The following is a 19,349-nucleotide window of genomic DNA, read 5'->3' on the forward strand; positions in this document are numbered from 1 at the left end:
GCCCTGCCCTGCTCTGCCCTGCTCTGCCCTGCCCTGCCCTGCCCTGCCCTGCTCTGCCCTGCCCTGCCCCGCCCCGCCCTGCCCCGCCCTGCCCCGCCCTGCCCTGCTCTGCCCTGCCCTGCTCTGCCCTGCCCTGCCCTGCCCTGCTCTGCCCTGCCCTGCCCTGCCCTGCCGGCGGCGGGGGAACCGGCGGGCGGCCCAGGGCTCCCGGCTGGGGCATGGTTGCCCGTGGGACAAGGGCGCAGCTCCGCCTCAATGTACGAGGGGCGGCCCGTCGGTGTTACAGCCGAGTGCAGGGAGAGCTGTGCCTGGCGCTGGACAGGCCAAGGGGGTGATCACCTTTGTTCTCCAGGTGCTCAAGCGCATCCTCCAAGCAGAAGTGTACATTATGATCCAAATACTCCTTCTAGTAACATACCTTTCCCCTTGTAATGGGTTAGTGACGTGTACTTGAAGAGCTAATACCTAAATTAGAGGGAAAAGAGAAAGGAAAGGAAATAGTTCAGGTATCATAGATGCAGAGTTTAGCGGAAGGTGCCCCTGCCCACGGCAGGGGTTAAAAATAGACGATTTAAAGTTACAAGATACCGTTTCGAAGCACTTACCTTTTGCCTGCATTGCTTGACCAGAATGTTTGGGGGGGCTTTTTTTTTTTAATCCTCCTCGGCATTTCATTTTGCTATACTTTCGTCTCCCACCTTTTCTGTATCCTTTTCCATTACAGAGTTACATAAGTCTCTTGGTTTTGGGTTAAGGTTCATTTAGTTACATCTGTGTTAATTCCAGGCAATTAACTTCCTCATTTTTTGCTCCAGGAATTTTTTAATTTGCTGCTTCTGTAATTTTTGCTGTGCTTTGAAAATATCGAGGTAGCAACTTCTGTAGAGCTTAACATACAGAGGCACAACTGTAAATACCTCCATGACCAAGTCGTTTCATGTAGAACTCTGAGGAGTGGACTTGTTTTATACACTCTAGTTTAAGCAGGCAGTCAACCTGGAAAAGCAATTTCTTGGCAATTAAAGTTGTTCATTGTGTGACAAAGGCCATTAAGAGAGGCTTTAAATTTCACATCTCTGAACAAAAAATGGGCAAATTTTCATCTCAGTTCTCCCTTCCTCTTGAGAAAAGCCTCAAAAACCTAGACTGTCTCTGAAGTATATTTATCTTTAGCTGGCACTCATCTCCTGCCCTCTCTCCATCATAGCTGTCAAAGTCATATAAACAGTAACATGTCTTGTTACCTAAGTGTAGAATAGCTTTCTCTTGCCATGGTTAAATAAAAGCTAAACAGAACATGTCTCTTTTACTGTCTGTCCCAAAACCTGAATTTTTAAGGATGTTACATGTTAAACAAAACGGAAAATGGCCTTTCCATGCATTGCTAATGTTTTTAAATCTGCACCCGACTGCCGACAAATATTAACTACTTGATATGTGCATCATACTTCATTTTCCTTGGGTTCTTGCAGCCTGTTTGCTCCTCACTTTCCAGATTAGCATGGTTTTCTGCCATCAGCTTAGCAAGCAAGTTTCTTTGTGCTTGTTCGTGAGTTTGTTTTGAGACCATTGGAATACTGAACAGAGCTTCGCTCCGTCACAGAAGAGAGTGTGTCGTGTTGTTGGTATGTGTCATGTCATGTACTCCTTATACCTTTTCTTTTCGGTGACTTTATACATGAGATTAGAGTTTTCTAGTGCTCATTTTCTCCTGTCATTCAGAGTGGAAATATTGCTTGGAGCACTTTATTTACAGCAGCATCTCCTTTCTTTCCTTTAGAAAGGCTCACCATGTCAGTTCATGCTTTCCTTGGCTGATATTTGACATGGAAATATAGGTGCCTCTGGAGAGTAGAGGGTACAAGCCAGGCCTGGTTTGCACCAGACATCCTGCTGTCTCTGCCACCCACTGTTCTGCTGAGCACAGCCTCTTCCCTTGGAAAGTGTCATCTAGCACTGGCTTTAGCCCTGCTCTGGGCTAAAGGGAGGCTGGGCTAGGTGACCTTCAAAGGTCCCATCCAACCAACATTCCTCCAAGTCTGTCTGTACATTCTCTTAACTCTTAATAGTAACCCAACCCCCTATTTTAAAGGAAGTTTCCTCTTGAAAATTACTTTCGTCTGACTGCTCATGTAACCACGGTTTTTGCCAGTTCTGCTTCTCTTGTTCCTGTGGTTGTGCTTGTTCTTGGGGAACTTCAGGGAAATGGGATTGTGTGACTGCCTGATCTACATTGTGACTGCACAAGTGTAGGTACAGGCACAAAGGTGTAGTCATGAGGGTGTTATGAAGTGACAGAGTAAATTCCAGGGGTATGCTGTGGCATTTGCCTTCTGCTACTAGCTCTGGTACAATTTACTCTCGAATGGATTAGCCAAATTATTTTTCTGTGTAATCGTGAACACTATTAATAGTTATTGTTGGTAGAAGAAAAAGGCACTACATTTTACTGTAGTTTTTGTCATTTCATTTTTGGAGCAATGCACTCTTCTATTCCTATTCAAGTCTTCTTATGTGTTTCTCACACTCTAAAAGTTCTTTGAGCTTGAACCTGGTCAAATAATTTTCGTAACTCTTTTGATTTAAGTAGAATTGAATGTGAAACTTGAATGACATTTTAAGTGACATGAACTGCTTAAGCAGAGAGCATGTGCTGTAACAACACATTTTCTATATGAACTGATGTTACCTTTTGTTTTCTCATCTTTCATAGATTTTTTGCAGTGTTCTTACAGAAAGGGTAAGTATTACATAGATAATTGAGTAAGAGACAGGGGAAATGGATGAACCCAGTCATGTCATTGAGTTAGCAAATGTAATACCCTTTCCATTCTGTCTCTCTAAAGAGGATGTTTAATACCTTTTTTCTTTAGAAATTGAACTATTCAGGCAGTAGTTAATCACTGTTCTTAACCCAAAATCTGTAGCTATCCAGAATTTTCTGCTCTTTTTTGCTCCAAAGGTTTAATTACATTTTATGGACCATGTCAGATACATCTCTCTTTTCCCCACTTCCAATTAATGTTAAAGAAGGACAGACTGTACCAGGATAATATCATGTCCTATTGATTTACCATTACAGTGTTGTTCAAGAATGGCCTTTACATTAAGATTCTTGGCCACCATGATTTCTTTAAGTGTGTCAGCTATTCGTTGTTAACATCTTGAGAAAACACATTCAGTATCACTGTCACTCCTGATTTTTCTGTTTTACAAGACACCTCTTTTCCTTTGGAATCACCTACATAACCACCTCTCTCTGTAGTGTTTCGACTGTAATTGCTCATGACCTTTACTAACAGCCAGAGTTACCACTGTATTGCTGACATTCTGACAGAAGTTCTTGGTCACATAGAATGGCTTTTTCTCATCCTTTCCCTCAAGCATTGCTTTTTTACCAGTGCTCTGGATTTCTAGTAACTGAAAGGGAGATCACCCTGCCTGTGCCAGGCTTCAGCTGTACGAGAGTATCTGTATTAGAACAATGCTGAAGTGGGAAAAATACTTGCTATCAAATAATACCAGAGTAACTGCAAGTCTCTTTATCTTCTTTCTCTCCCCTCATTTTGTCTAGCCTGATGCAGCCCACAACTTTTATCACAGTAAAATTCAGGTTGGAAGAGACCTGGGGAGTCACTCGTCCAACCTCCTTACTCAAAGCAGGGTCATCTGTGTGGCCAGACTGGGTTGCTCAGCATTTTATCCAATGTGTCTTGAAAACCTATAGAGATAAAGACTACACAATCCCTCTGGGCAGCTTGCTTCAATTTTTGTCTGTATCATCAGAACCCTTTTCCTTGAATCAAGTTGTGGCCTCTCTTATCTTGGTTTATAGCTATTGCTTTTTAACTCTGACATGCCATGCTGTGAAGAGCCTGGCTGTGTTTGCTGGACAACCTCCTCACAGGTATGGGAAGACTGCTATTAGGTAAATCGAAAGCCATCTCTTCTCAAGTTGAACAGGCTGTTTCCTGAGCTGCTTTTAACAAGGCAAGTACTGGCTGACTCTTGGCTCCAACAGCAGTCAGGGTTGTAGCTTTCCTTTTAGTGAGGAAGCAGATGCAGATAGTAATTTCTCATCACGTGTCTAGAAGTCTTGCTGTTTACTTAGTATTCCACAAGTGTCTGGAATGTTTGTTGGCATTATGTTACTTTCTGGTAAAAGTATCATGCACAATTTCAGTAGTGCTTTGGAATGTTAGTATAAAAGACTTCTCCAAAGTTTTTTTTTACACCTGATCTGGACTCAAATCTTTTATATTTTATCTCTTGCATCTCTCCATATCTGGGCCTGTTCAGCCTCGGGAAGGGACATCTAAGAGAGGACCTCATCAATGTCCATAAGTATTGAAGGGAGGGTGCCAAAAGGACGGAGCCAGGCGCTGCTCGGTGGTGCCCGGCAGTAGGACGAGAGGCAAAGGGCAGAGACTGATGCACAGGAACTTCCACCTAAACATGAGGCAGAACTTCCTTACTGTGAAAGTGACAGAGCACTGGAACAGATTGACCAGAGAGGCTGTGGGGTCTCCCTCACTGGGGATACCTGAAAACTACCAGGTTGCAATCCTGTAAAATGTGCCCTAGGATAACCCTCTTGAGCAGGGAGGTGAGACCTGGTAACCCACTGTGGTCCCTTCCAACTTGACTCATTCTTGATATCCTGGGTTTCAATCTGTACCTCTGCTGCCACCTTTGCATCTCAGGGACTAAATGTTGTCTACACATCTAGTGAAATATGTCAATGAATACATTTTGCCTGCTGGTGGGCAGGCCAGTTCGTGTACAGGACTTTCAATAACTAAGGCTTTATTGTTTCTGCTGGCACACAGTACTGATAAGAATCATGAGTTTGTACCTCAGCACTGCCCCCTTCTTTCATTTACTTTATTAGATGACACACTTGGCATTTGAAATGTGAGTTTCATATGTATTTCGTGACAAGAGGTGCAGCTCACATCTCTTTGCACCAGCTGGTGAAGCCTGAATGACTAGATTCCGAACTGTAGGAAATTAAAGCAAGGTGAATGCTACCCTCTGGCTTATCAGAGGCTATTAATAGCATTCTTTCTGAATTCTTCTAATTGAACCCAAGAGTTCGTTGTTTAATTTGCATGTTAAACTAGGCTGGGGTATGGACACTGAATTTTACCACTAAAATCAGTATGTCATTATAATTGTCTGTGGACAATTCTATCCACTGCAAGTTCTGTAAACAGCTGTTTCATTCTTGGTTGGATCTCAAAGTGTGTGAATTTCTCTAGAAATCAAAGGTAACAGGTTAGATTATTTCCTATCGGGAGTCCACATTTACAGTAATGCTGAAAGCTTGAAGGAAAATAGAAACCAATTTTCTTCAAAACATTGCTGAGAAAAATGATCTTGGAAGTGAGACTAAGTAGTGAGTGAGAAATAAGGGTCTTGTTCTGGTTTACTGTTGGAGGAATGGTGTTTGCAGTGGTTTTGAATGACAGGTAGACCTAGTGATGTCCTCCTGCATAACTCTTACCTCCCTTTTGTGATGACATTCTTTTGGCCTCTGTTTTTATGTATTTTCCTGTACTCAAGGGATTACAAAAACTGTATGATGGCAATATGTGGAATGAGTGCTGGAACATGCACTCATTGTGGGTATTTACCCTACCCAGCTCATCTGGATTGAGATGACATTATCATATGATGAGGCAGCAGGTTCTTGTTAGTGTTTCAGCTTGAGGAAAAATGGGAATTCCTTCATGGGTTTTGTGAAAAGCTCATGGAAAAAGAGGAGAAATGTTAGGAGTCTAGAGACTAGAGACGGAGCTTAATAACATAAGCATCCCTAGTGACAAATTTAAGAGAAAATTGCTAGATTCCGATTTCTTTATCTTCAAGATCAGATTTAAGCTCACAATAGGACATGTTGAGAGTGAAACTCACCAGAATATGTGGGTGGAAGAACTGAAGACAACTGAAGAAAAGAGTTTTAAGCAATAGCGGTTGGGTGCAGATGATCAGATGAGAGATGAAAAAAATATATACTTGCAATGATTGTCAGCTGAGATGTGATGGACTTGGATTTACGGCCAGGAATAGAAGGAGGATAATAGGTATTAGAGTTCCTTATTCCCCTCATTGCATACCTGCACAGGTGCTCAAGGGAAACTGTGGCTTGAAGAACACCTTAGGCCCAAACTTATTTCTGGCAAAATAAGAACTCTGAAGAGGATGGGACAAGCCTACAGAGGCTAGGAAAGTGAGGGGAAAAGATTACTAGAAATTACTGTGTAGAAAACAGAATCTCTGAATGAATGTCATCTTTCAGATATGTTTGAGTGCGTATCAATTGCTATTGATTATCTTTGAGGCAGTTTTTAGTGAAGCCATCAAAACTTAGATTTTCTGTAGCATGAGTAAGTAGGAGTCTGAGTTCAGTGTTCCAGAGCATTTTCACTGAGAGAGATGGAGTACAGCACATGTACGGAGTGTGGCATCATGTACTGTGAAGCAGTGCTTCGTAAGTCAGGTGCTGTTTGTGAGGTGTGGAGATCATGCTTGCTAAGTATTAGGCTGGGATGTGGGCATAGGAAAATAAATTAAATTTAGATGAGATTGCACTGAGCCTGCACTATATTACTAAAAGGTATAAATAACTGAGACACTATATGAATGGAGAGGAATGTTTTAACACAGTTTATGAAGTGGAGCCCCAGGCTTGATTTTGCCTTAGCTGAAAATTACATAGGGAATAAATCCCAGCAGGATGCTTACCATGCACCTACACATTTCACACATCAAACCACTAACCTGCTCCAAGGCTGCAGTCCTTTCTGTGATGTAGTTCAAATATACCTTCTATGAAGACTTTGAGAATATGAATCCAGCCACAGGCCAAATCTTACTGAAGCTTTCTAAAGCTCATTTCAAACATGGTAAGTAACACAAAGTTACATACTTAGGAACTGTCTGGTTGCGGAGAGTGCCCAAAGGGAAGGTGATATGAAGGGCTCAGAAAGAAGAATCTCTGCCTTCTGAGGACTCTGTAGATAGAAACAGTTCTCTTAACTATTATCTCTAGCAGGGGTCAAATTCAAGAGAGAGTGAGCATAAAAGAAAATCAACATTTAAGAGATTTAAATTATATTACAGGTTAATAATGTATTTGTTTTGATTAAACTGTCCTAAGGCAGTGGGCCTTATTTTGTGATTTGGGTTCCAGGCATAATAAATGTCTCAATAATGTGAATATGTATGTGGTTATGGGAAGCTTCAGGAGACCTGCTTAACAGAAACAAAACATCTTTGAGAAGACAAGCTGGTGAGCAGAGAAAGAAAAGGATTTGATAGTGGTTTTTTCATCTTTCTAGTATGAGGCTCCTTACTGCAATATACTGATGGGCTGGTTATTCCTCTCCCTCCTCTTCTTGTTTATATTTACCTTTATTTATCTTGTCAAAATATCAAGAAATTTAGGTCAAAATATATCTGGATCCATCTGTTCATCTAGTCTGTTCTTTTTACTGCTAGTAGTTATTATATCTTTTAATTAAGTATGCTTAGTGACAGTTTACTATATTAATAGAGGGCATCAAGTATCTTTAATATTATACAGGATGAACTTAAAATTTTGCCTCCTAATTTCTGTATAGCAAAACAATGATTTAATCTCTTTAATTTGTCAGATTGTAGTCTATATGTTTTATCTGTAATTTCTGCTTCAGTATTGGTTTAGGTGGAAACTCAAATCAGGCTCTGTATTCTAGCCGTCTTTAGCAGAGGTTTATTATTATTGCAGTCTTATTGTGAACACAGGAAGTGTTTCTTCATTGACATGATGATCCATTTCAGATTTGAATTTGGTTAACTGTAGTTATTCTTTTGATATAATAACTTTGTGTTCTCAATCTTACAACAGAGTGAGAAAATTATTAAGTCCACAACTGACCTTCCAGTTCTAGGTTTGTCCAACATTTTGATTGGTTTTGGGGCACTTTTTTGGAGAGATTTTGAGATTGACCGTCAGTGTTGTTGCAACCAGATTTAAGCAGGGTCTGGAGAGTGGTGCAGCAGACACCAGACCTGGTAGGTGGGATACTAGAAGGAAGGAACAGATGATACTGCCTTTAGGATAATTTGTCTTTCATGACCCTGCTGCCACATCAGGTAATTTGGTTTGACATTAGATGGGTCAAAACTTAATCTATTGGGCTAATTTTTGAGATAATACATGGGATGGATTATTTGTTTGACATCTGCCCCACCCCTCTGTGGTTCTCTATGCCAGCTCATAAACCATCAGCACAACTACATTATCAGCTGGATTTTTACTTTAGGTAGTAGTGATGCTTTGGGAGTTTAATTAGGGAAAAGTGTTAGGATATATTTTCAGTGTAAGTGGAGCAGTCACTCTTTAAGATTGATGATTTTTATCTCTTAATGGGAATAAACTCCCCAGTGGTCATCTACTTTTGTGATCTGTAAACACTCTGCAGTATTAACAGCACCACACAACTTTACTGTTTACTTAGACAGCTCTGCTTGGATCCCAGCTCTCATTATTTCCGTGTTGTGGGCAAAGCTGCTGCAGGTGCAACTTCTGTAGCATCTAAGATACCACAATACTATCACTTAGCTATCTAAGAAACATGTACTAACATTGTTCTTTTTGTTAAAACCTGTGACACTGCTGTGGATTATGCTCATATGCATGTGCAGCAATTTACCTGTGAATCGCACATGCAGTGGGTGAACAAATGTGTGTGTAAGATTGTTTACTGTATGTCTAGAAAAATAGCAGTGTATCTTACCTACAGTTGCCACATCAGCAGCTTAGAGGAAAACTACACGAGGGTATAGATTTTTAATGGCTCCATATCAAAGTGATGTATCTCACCAGCATGCTATCAATAGAACAAATAAAACCTATATGCCTATAAGCAAAATATAATTTATATTTTTAAAATCTTTATTAAATAGTTATTTTAGAATTACTTGGGATTAAAAGGTCTCATATCTGTGATCTTAAAACAGGTTTTGAGAAGAAAAATAGACACAACCAGGAGAAGGGTTATTTTGTAGATTCAGATTTATAGTGGCCTTTATGTACAGTATGTAAACCAGGATGGCTGTCTTGGAAGCCTGAAGGGCACAAGTGTGCGTAGCTTTCAGCCTGGGGACCAGAAGTTTCAGAGTGGGAATGGTACCAGTGAGCTTTGCACCTGATCTTGAGGCCATGGTGTCAGAGGCTTTGGTTGTCCTTGCACTTTGCCTTCTTTCGGTGCTTTTATCAGGCCAAGATGTACGGCTGGGCTGGCACTGCTCCGCATTTGAGCCAGTCATACCCCTGCCTGTGCCAGACCCAGCCAAAGCCAGCTGCAGGACTAACAACAGTCTTTGACCTGTCTGAGTTCAAGAAGCATTTGGGCAAAGCTCTCAGGCGCATGGTGTGATTCTTGGGGCATCCTGTGCAGGGCCAGGAGTTGGATTCAAGGATCCTGATCAGCTCCTTCCAACTCAGCATATTCTATGATTCTGTGATCTCTGAGGAAGTAGAAAACTTAGATTCATGCCCTCTGTCCAGAGGGCTCTAACCCGTGTCCCATTTGGTCTTGCTTGGCCTTTGGAAGCTAGATCACAGTGCAGAAAGCGATGCAAGATTCATGGGATCAGAAAGTGCTCAGTGTAGCACCTCAGGATTATATCTCTGTGTGTGTTTGGGAAGCACTACATGGAGTAAGAATGGGTGGGAATCCAACATTTCATTTGCTTTTCAGGGTTATTGCTATTTGGGAAAGGAAATCTAAAAATTCAAATAAGTGCATAATGTACCATCTTTAAAGACGCAGGGAGTGGGATCTAGACTAGAAACCTCTCCTTAAGGTAGTGGGAATTTAATGACCAGACTTCAGAATCAGTCTCTTGCAGTCTCCATGAGTCCAGTGTTCCTTTCCATGCATAGCATATGAATCAAACTGCCTTTTATGTTTACTTTTAAAGGAGAGCTAAGAGATTGTCCCATCTAGTTCCTTGGCAAAAGGCAAGTTTGGCAGCAGCAGTGTTATTTCTGATAGATGTTTGCTGTCTTGCTGCTGAGGATAGACAGCAAAGGATTCCTAACCTTCCTAGATACCTACGCTCTTCCTAGGCACCCAGCTTATCAGGAGTTGGATAGTCTTTCTAATGGCCATCTTTGGAATTTGAGCTTACTGGATCTTCTGTCAAAGTAGATGTGGAAGAAGCTTACAGCCTTTTTCTCTTCCAGTATGCTTTCATATTCTTAAAGGCAGGACCCTGTTTTCTCTAAAAGAAGTGATCACAGTGCAGGCTCTTCATTTTTGTTGTTTTCTTCTATAGATTTTGGCTTCCTGACTTGTGATTGCTCTCTCTGCAGCTGATCACAGTTCTTTACATGCAGTGCTCAAAGCTGGGTATACTACTCAATTTCTGGCTGGATTAGAGCAGGGTATTTTTTCCAGCCCTACCAAATTGTTGACTCATGTTGAGTTCATGATCATTGTAACTGTCAAATTTCTTTCTGCAGAAATGCTGTTACACTGATCTTTCCCCAGATTTTGTTTATGCAGTTGATTATTCCTGGCTTAATCTTAGAACTGTGTTCTGGCCTTACCTGAACAGCTGCTGCAGAGCAGCAATTGTGCAGGGGCTTGTGACTGCCACATTAGCCTTGAGCACAGCCCTGGGAGTCAGGGTGTTACCTGCATCTTTCACATCATTCAGCATTTTCATTACTGGTGCTTCGGTGCTGCTGGAACGAACGTAACAGACTCTGAGCATATGTCCAGTTTGAGATGAACCTCTGATAAATATTAACTAGTCTTTCCAACAGTTTGGGGTTGGTTGGGGTTTTTTTTGTCTAAATACCAACAGTTCTTGTTAAGTCATGTTTTTCTGGCTTGCTTTTGGGAATATCGTGAGTGATATCAGTGTCAAAAGTTCAAAATCAGTGCCAAGGTCAAGACTAAGTACCTAGTATGGATCAAAACAGATGATTTCTTTTCAGTGCCTGCACATCTTACAAGGGATAGAGATGGGAAACTGCCTCTGTGCGCATTCTAAATATTAGTTTTATTACTAAAAGGTCTTCTTTCTTCTATAGGAACTGACTTTGGAAATAGTGGGTATCTCCATCCAAGCGGTGTCCCCTAGGTCTGCCTGGGCACTCTTGCTCGTCAGCTTCACCCTCTCACTGAGTGAGGAGGTGGAGGACACATCAGGCCACTCTGCTGAGCAGCTCCAGATAAACCTTTGTGACCTGTGTATCACTTTACCAGTTGTCCTTCTTACATGCTGCTGTGCATGTAAGCTCATTCTGAGTCAGTGACCACTGAATACATGTATCTTTTGGGAGAAAAGGGTCCTCTAAAACTTTTTTTTTTTTTTTTTCCCTTTCTAAAAAGGATAAGGGGCTAGGGAGTCCTAAAATAATTGATACCTTGTTTTACAGAAAACTACTGGTGTTTGATTTGGGGTTTGGTGTTGGGTTTTTTTTGTTGTTTGGGGGGGGTTTTGTTCTGAAATGCTGAAGAGAACAAGTGGTGGTGTTATAATAAAACCTGCATGTAAAACCTGTCTAACTCGGTTAACCCACCAGACTTAAGCTGCCTCTTTTAAAAATTACTAATTTATGTTAGCATCTGTTTAAATCAAGCATTTTTCTTAATGACTTGCATCCCTTTTCTCAGGCTAAAGATTTTTTCCTGTTTTCCGTGATTATTTTATTCTTTATATGGGTTGATGTTATTTGATACCATTATTCAAGGTTGTATTGCTTGCCTATCTTCCTTTTAGGGGATTTGGAAGTCTGTTATCAAAAAGGTGAACCCACAGATCAGTTTAGAGGTAGTAAATGCCTTGCAGGCACAAAGGAATCTCCTCCAAACATTGTCTATGGATCCTAGATAGGCACTCACCTGAAAATAATTCCTGTATCAGGGTTAGCCTTTCCGTTCTACCTTTAAAATCCACAGTGACTGCACTAAAACCTGCAAACTTGTACCTATGGAAGTGCTTCTATCTTAACTGAAAAACTATTGAAAGACAATATGACTTTTGGAAAGTCTGCTGCAGGAAATGCATGCATAATTAGTGGAAGGGAAGTGTCAGTCTGAGTATGTTTTTACAAAATTAATTATAAATACCTTGATTACATCTTCCTTTGTTTTTGTTACAGAATTTTCTGCCAAAATAGAGACTCTTAAACCTTTTGATTCTGAAATACTGCATTTGCATGTTATAATACAGTATTTTCTCTCTTTCTTGTATCACAAGCTTAGGACTTTTTTTTCCCGAGAGTTCAGGATTCTTTCACTTATTTATTTGAAATGCTATATTAAAAGAAAAACATAACACAAATCTTACACCAGTTAATCTAACTGCCAGCCATAACTCCATTTGGGCTTTGGAAAAAGCATCAAAAGCTGAGAAAGTTTTCATTCTCTTATGCCCATTATCTAAAGATTAGAGCAAATAAATGCATGTACTTTCTCATTAAAAAAAATACAGGGTCACCAGTTATGACTCTTTTCATTTGCCTTTAATTTGTCAATTTTTTATCGGCTCTATTTTGCTGATAGACGGGAAAGAACTGAAATTAATTAAATCTTCTTTGATATTTAACTTTTTATTTAGTGTCTTGGGAATCCAAGGAGCTCCAAGCAATAATCAATCAAAATTTCTCCCCTCTGTCTATTCTCAGTGGAACTGTAATAATAACCAATTAATACAGCCCTAGACTGGACAGAAGGGTGGTGATTAGCCCCTACAAAAATTGATTTCAATTAGCAGAATTCTGGTGTAGCAGAAACCACCATTTAAAGCCTTTTTGCAAAAAAAGGTTTAGGATTTAGCTTGCTCGAAATACTGAAATACAGCAAAATTTTCACTTCATTCAGGCCTTTTTTGACCTTGTCTAAGGGATGAAGGCTTTTAGACACCTTGAGCCTCATTTTTAAAATGACCTGCCATGGTCAGTTAACTGATAATGTATCAATTAGCTTAAAAAGTATTGTGTGTGCATTGCTGGCCATAATTTTCTGTGGTTCCACTTCCTTTGAAGTATTGCTGCCCTAAAATCAAAGCACACATGCACACCACTGCAGAGTGTTTCAGAAATATACGGTGTTATTCTGGTGACACCAGGTGTTGAAAGTAAAAAATGTAATGCGTTATGTATTCAGAAGCATGCCTTTACTAATTGATAGTTACTGTGGGGTAAATGGTAGCTAGTGAGGGTTTGTAATTTGACAATAATTTATCTATTTTGAAAGAAATGTTCATGTACTGAAAGTCAGAAGTTATTTGATCATTACCTGTCGTTTTAAGTCATATCAAAAAGACAAAATTAAATCGTCGTATGGTTTCTCTTCTTTCTGTGTGTTAAGTAATATACTGTTTCTTGATTTACATCTGGCTCTCTAATTATATTATTTAATTTTTCCTCAGTTAATTAGCATCACTAAGTGAGTGTTTGCTTAAGGAATGCAAAAGTTAAATTAACTGAGATTTCCAGATGTCCCTAGATACTGTCAAGTCTGGGAGAAATGCTGTTCAGAATAATATTATTCCTGTGTGTGGGCATTGGGAGTTGCCCGAGTCGGCAGTACTGCACAGTGTTTGGGTGGGGAGAGTGGTGCTGGGAGGGCAGTGATTGATTTGTTCAAGAGCTGAAATGTAACTTTCTGTGGCCAAGTTGGACTAATAAGTTATTTCATAATGTTTTGTGCATTTTCAGTATTGTGTGAAAAATGCTTATCCTTAATATTTTTCAGGTAGCATTATTTTAACTCCAAAAATATGATATTTGGTTAATCTGTAAAATCGTCCCTTCTTATTTCAGCTTTCACTGTCAAATGCATTTGATGTGAGGGTGTACCAGTGTCCATCCAGAACTACTTCTTGAAACTCCCAGGCTGTATTTGCTATAAGCCAAGACCTTTCAGTGGAAGCAGACTGTTTTTAAAGGGTGGTGCCGATGGTATTTACTGGAGGCTGTTCTCTTTAGTTGTGGCTTAAAAATAAATTTTAAGTGGTGCTTGTAAATTTATTTTAGTAGGAGCAAAGTTGCTGACAGGAAGAGCAGTTGTATCAGCTTGTGCTGAGATGTGTGTGTTGAAAATGTCTGCTGATCCCAGTACAAGAGGAAACTTTTCACTTAGAAGGATAGAGAAGTCTTGGGACTTGCTGTTCCTGTCCTACTTAACCTGTTCACTCACACTGAAATTTGAAAAAGAAAAGCTTGAGGAAGTGAATTGGAGGATACTCTATGTACTACTGGATATTTGGGACCTGTTTGGAAAGGTGGGATCCCAATAAAATAGCAGCAGGTGTGAATTGTTTTCTTATTTCCACAGCATACCCTGAGAAAGCAGGAATATAGTGAACCATTGTCGTTTCTGCCTCATGTCCCACGGCATGGACAGGGGACAATGGCACTTTCCCTTCCCATGCTGAGATCTGTGCATCCCCTTTGGTCTGCTCTGTTGACAGCTAATGTAGCCAGTTTAGCCATCTTCTTTTCTCAGAATTTTGGCCCATATTTGGGGTGTGCAAGGAGGCTGTTGTGGGGACATACTAAAGCTAGTCAGAGGATATGCTAATTTATAATTGAGGCTTAATCACCTTTGCTTGGGACCTGCTCCAGTCCTAAACTGGCTACATCTTAAGATGTAGCTTGAGGAGTTCAGAACATTTTATATTGTAATATTGCCTAATTCATGCCACTGTTCTCAGCACAAAGTCTAGATTGATGGATAGGTGTAGTTGGACACTCTCCTAGATATTTCAATGCCTTAAGGTATGTGAGTTTCCTCTGATGTGCACACAAAGTAACTTGGAAGACTTATGTCTCCAGAATGCTGATTTTTATTTTAAAAAATGTTTAAGAGTTCTTTTCAGCTGCCTATATGCTGTCATGATGCAGAAACGTATCACAGATGGAAACCACCTGGTTTGTAGAAGTAAAATCCTTCCCAAAAGCCATTAGAGTGTGTCCAGAGAAGGGTGACCAGGGTGGTGAAAGGCCTCAAGGGCAAGACTTACAAGGAGTGGCTGAGGTCACTTGGCTTGTTCAGCTTGGAGAAGAGGAGGCTGAGGGGGGACCTCATCACAGCCAACAGCTTCCTCAAGGGGGGCAGTGGAAGGCAGGTGCTGATCTCCTCTCTGGTGACCAGAGATAGGATACAAGGAAATGGGATGAAGCAGGGGAAGTTCAGATTGGACATTAGAAAAAGGTTCTTCACTGAGAGGATGACTGGTCACTGGAACAGGCTCCCCAGGGAAGTGGTCATGGCACCAAGCCTGTCAGAGATCGAGGAGAGCCTGGGCAACGATGCTTGTCACATGGGTTAGCTTTAGGCATTCCTGTGAGGAGCAGGGTTTTGGACTTCATGGTTCTTATGTGTCCATTCCAACTTGAGAGATTCTGATTCTTTTATTGCCTTCAAATGATGAGTCCCCAGAAGCTTGTGTCTGTGGTCCCCAAGAATATGTTCTTACAGTATTATTAAAAGCCATCTTACTTCAATTACACAGTTCTTAGGCCATCTCATATGGCTGTAGCATGAACTGATGCTCTTCTGGATACATCACACAGATGTGGTAGGCACACAGCTACTTGCTGTAGTAAGATTACTAAGAAATAACACTGATTCCTGAGGAATATGACTGGTAAATTTTGTCTGTGCTTATTACTTCTTATTTTAATATAGTCCGTTCTAATCTTCCCTTAACTTACTCCTTGTTCATAGACAGTTCTTCCATGTGACTTGGTCTGGAGCTATTTTCACTGCTTATTAAATAATGGACTCCATGTCCACTGCATTATCCTTGTCAGAGGTTGTTTAATGACACTGGCCTGGCTTTTTTGCATTCAGAACCACATTGCATATTACTCCCCTTCTCATTTACTTCCAGTACTTAATTCTGTTCTTCTTTCTTTATCAAGTTACTAACAGAAATTCTTTCTCAAAGGTCACTGAAGAGAGGCTGCATGTATAAAGCTATTTTCATTTCTGTAAATATTTTTTTTGTAAATAATTTACTCATATAACTTAAGAGGAATATTATGTAATGTCTTCCTGTTACAGCCTTACCCCTGCTATAAGATGCCCTTCATTAAAGCTTCCTTCTAGGCATTCTGGACACTGGCAAGGAGACCTTGAATTAGCGTACATTCTACATGTCATCATAAAACCAAAATAGCTTTTATCTGCAATTGCAAATGTATATGTAGAGATAGGGAATTATTTCCATCAGTAATTCTTGTGAGACTCTTGGGGCTCCAGGAGAAGATTTAAGGGCTTGTGTAACCTTTTCAGTAAATACAGACTTTACAGACCTGTGTTAAATTTTGCATTAGACTACAGAACCTGTTTCGGCATCAGAGACCAAACCACTCTTTACCGAAATGTAAACATTTAATTCCACACATCCCTTATAGGACACATACAAGTTGGAGATTTCTTGTCTTCCTATCTTTGACTCTACGAGGCAGGAGGATATTTGAGAGTTTGGTCAGTACGTTTTCTGGATTTGAAAGCAATTACTCCAGTGCCTCACTAAGTGCAATTTCAGGCTTCTTTGGATGTCCTCAGAATATGTATTTGTTTCTTTTGTGTAGAAGATAGGAGGCCAGTAAATGTATTTACTTTGGGATAAGGATGCATTCTCTGTTGCTGAAAAAGGATGTGATCTGTGTTTCAGACTTCATTGCAGGAATTTGCAAGTCATTCTTAGCAAAAATCAAGACCAGGACAGTTGAAATAACTCATTAACTCTCTTTTCATGATGATCTGTGACTTACTTGTTCTGCAGTAAACTTGTTACTAATTTCTAAAGAGAAGTGATATGCCTCAGTGGGATTGAAGTTAATTATATACATCTGTTCATGGTTCTTTGTAGTTTTGATTTGATGTCCTATTTTAGTTTGTATTTTCTTGCCTTTTCTTATATTAGAAAATGGTGGAAGAGATACATTGCTGAGATATGGATTGAGTTTTTATTTCTGACTTGTATTAAGCTGAAATTCGCTTTAAAAATCTTTTTTTAAAATAAAACTACCCACATAGCTTATCAGTGTAACATTTGCATATACATTTAATAAGTAAGACAAATAACTGTAGTGAATTAGAATAGAATTACAAAATCACCTAGTTCGGAAAAAGACCTTTAAGATTGAGTCCAGCTATTAACCCAGCACTGCCAACTCCATCGCTAAACCATATCCCTGAGCACACATCTGCATGTCTTTTAAATACCTCCAGGGATGGTGACTCCTCCAGTTGAGTGACCGGTCAACTGGTCACTGTGGACACCTCCAGTGACCCTCCAGCCTGTTGAGCTGATTTATTTTGTTACCAGTATGTCCCATGTTAGGTATTACGCTTTTCCACGAATTTGATTCATAGACTAAAAGGATGGTATAAGCCTTTCTTCTTAAAAAAAGCGCTCCACTTTTGCTTCTATGCACCTTTAGTAACCTCAGCTGTGGTCCTCTAAATGTGAAGGAGGGCCTCTCCTCCTTCCATTGCTACCTAGTGGCATATATAGAAATAAAAAAGCACTACTGTTAGTGTAACTGCTGTGTGTATAGATATGCTTTATTGCCCACTACTCCTTCTGAACCTCAAAAAATTTGTATGATCCTGCTTCAGAGCAAATGTTCTTGGCAATTACCCCACACTATCCATACCCTTTCTGGTGGAATATTTAAAATTGTGTTTGCATTTAGATCTGGTGGCTCCTCCAGTACAGCTGGTTTTAACCTTCCTCTCTTCTTTTCTGTTGGCCACTAACACTTCACAAGCAAAGCATGGCTCTGTGTAGAAAATCTTTGTGCGCGTGTATATGTGGATGCAGCAAATGCCTGTGAATTACCTTTCTTGAACCCTTTAAAGCAGCCCATAGTTTCCCAGGGAATCATGAGTTGAAAAAAAACGGTCTGTTGAGTTTTTCTCATGTTTCATTTCTGCCACATTGGTCAAAGGTTTATTTTTTAGGAGCTAGTCCATGCTGGAGTAGGTAGTGATTTCTGGAGGAAAAATACTGCAGTGTAATGTGACACTGTTCCCAGATTTATACCTGGATTTTTCTATTTGGCTCATTTAGCAGAGTGCATTTTGTTCCCTGAACATCTGTGCTCTCATTTGGTTTTTAACAAGGTTTGAGGAGCATCATGTTGTAGTGACCTCTCCACATGGTGCTGCAGGGCTCTGGCACCTTGACTCATCCCAGGGAGACATCCTGCTACTGCCTATAGAGCCGCTGGCTGGAGCAGCCTCCGCTATTCCGTCAGGATGTCCAGCTGCTGGCCCTCCCAGCCAGCCACACAGTGAGGCCCAAGAGGCACCACTGGGTCTCACCTGGGCAGAGCTCATCCCGCCTGCAGCCCCTGCCGTGGCATCTCCACGGAGCAGGAGCAAAGGCATAAGATGGCTTCCTGAGCCACAGGCCCCTGCCAGTTGGGAGGATGCTGTTGCTCAACAATGGGGCTTTATAAATATCTCCCAGGCTCGGTCGCACTCCCAAGGGACGGTGCTGTGCCATGACCTGGGCACCTCTCCCCTTCTCACAGAGGATCATTGTGCAGCTGTTCCCTCATTTCCTTTGTGGAAAGGCACCTCACGATCCCACACAAGACCCCATCTTTTCTCTCTTCCCGTTCTCTCTCTCACCATCCTTTCAGTGTAGAAAAACACATTCCCATGCTTAGGTACTCAAAGTGTTTGCCGTGTTCCACAGGCCGGGATGATCTTCTCGGTCCAAAACAGCGAACTGACCGCTCCGGGTATTGGCATGTAAATTAATGTGCTGACCTCGCAGGGAACCCATCCAAGCTGCAGGCTCTGTCCCGAGTTTCAGGATGTCGGTGGTTTGAAACTCGGCTCTGTTCTGCATCTCAATGATGGAAACCACTTCAAATTCACCGTGGCATAGCAGGGCTGCCCTATCAAAAGTTGTTTTTCTACTTTTTTCCTGTAACAGCAATCTGGCATTTAAAGCTTATGCTCCATTCTTGCGGGTTGTTTTTTTTCCTCCCTTTTGTGTAGATACAACAGTGTAAGCATCTATGCTAGAAGTGCAAAGATGAGATATTTTTGTATATATAATTTAAATTCATTGTCTTGTACTTAAAACTGCATCATAAGGACCCACCATGCTTGAGTGGGATTTTGAGAAGCCATCTAGTCTCTTGCCTTTCTCTAAGGCAAGAATAACTGTAGCATCCATGATAGTTTGAACAAATTCTCAAGAGTTCCAGTTTTCAAGGCTTCCACGCTGTTTATTGACTTTCAGTAAACACTTCACACCTCAGTTGGCACTCAAGACTAAGATGCTTGAGGTATTGCTGTGTTCTT

General features: G+C 40.8%; 1 protein-coding gene across 1 annotated transcript in view; it reads left to right on the forward strand.

Moving 5' to 3' along the window:
• The window catches only part of GGACT (gamma-glutamylamine cyclotransferase), a 28,329-nt gene that overhangs the window by 394 nt on the left and 8,586 nt on the right, over window positions 1-19,349 (forward strand). The gene's annotated exons all lie outside the window — the stretch shown is intronic.

This window comes from Corvus kubaryi, unplaced genomic scaffold (genome assembly GCF_017639235.1).
Source record: "Corvus kubaryi isolate FWS band 111438036 unplaced genomic scaffold, C.kubaryi_AGA036_p1.0 133, whole genome shotgun sequence".
Taxonomy (NCBI): domain Eukaryota; kingdom Metazoa; phylum Chordata; class Aves; order Passeriformes; family Corvidae; genus Corvus; species Corvus kubaryi.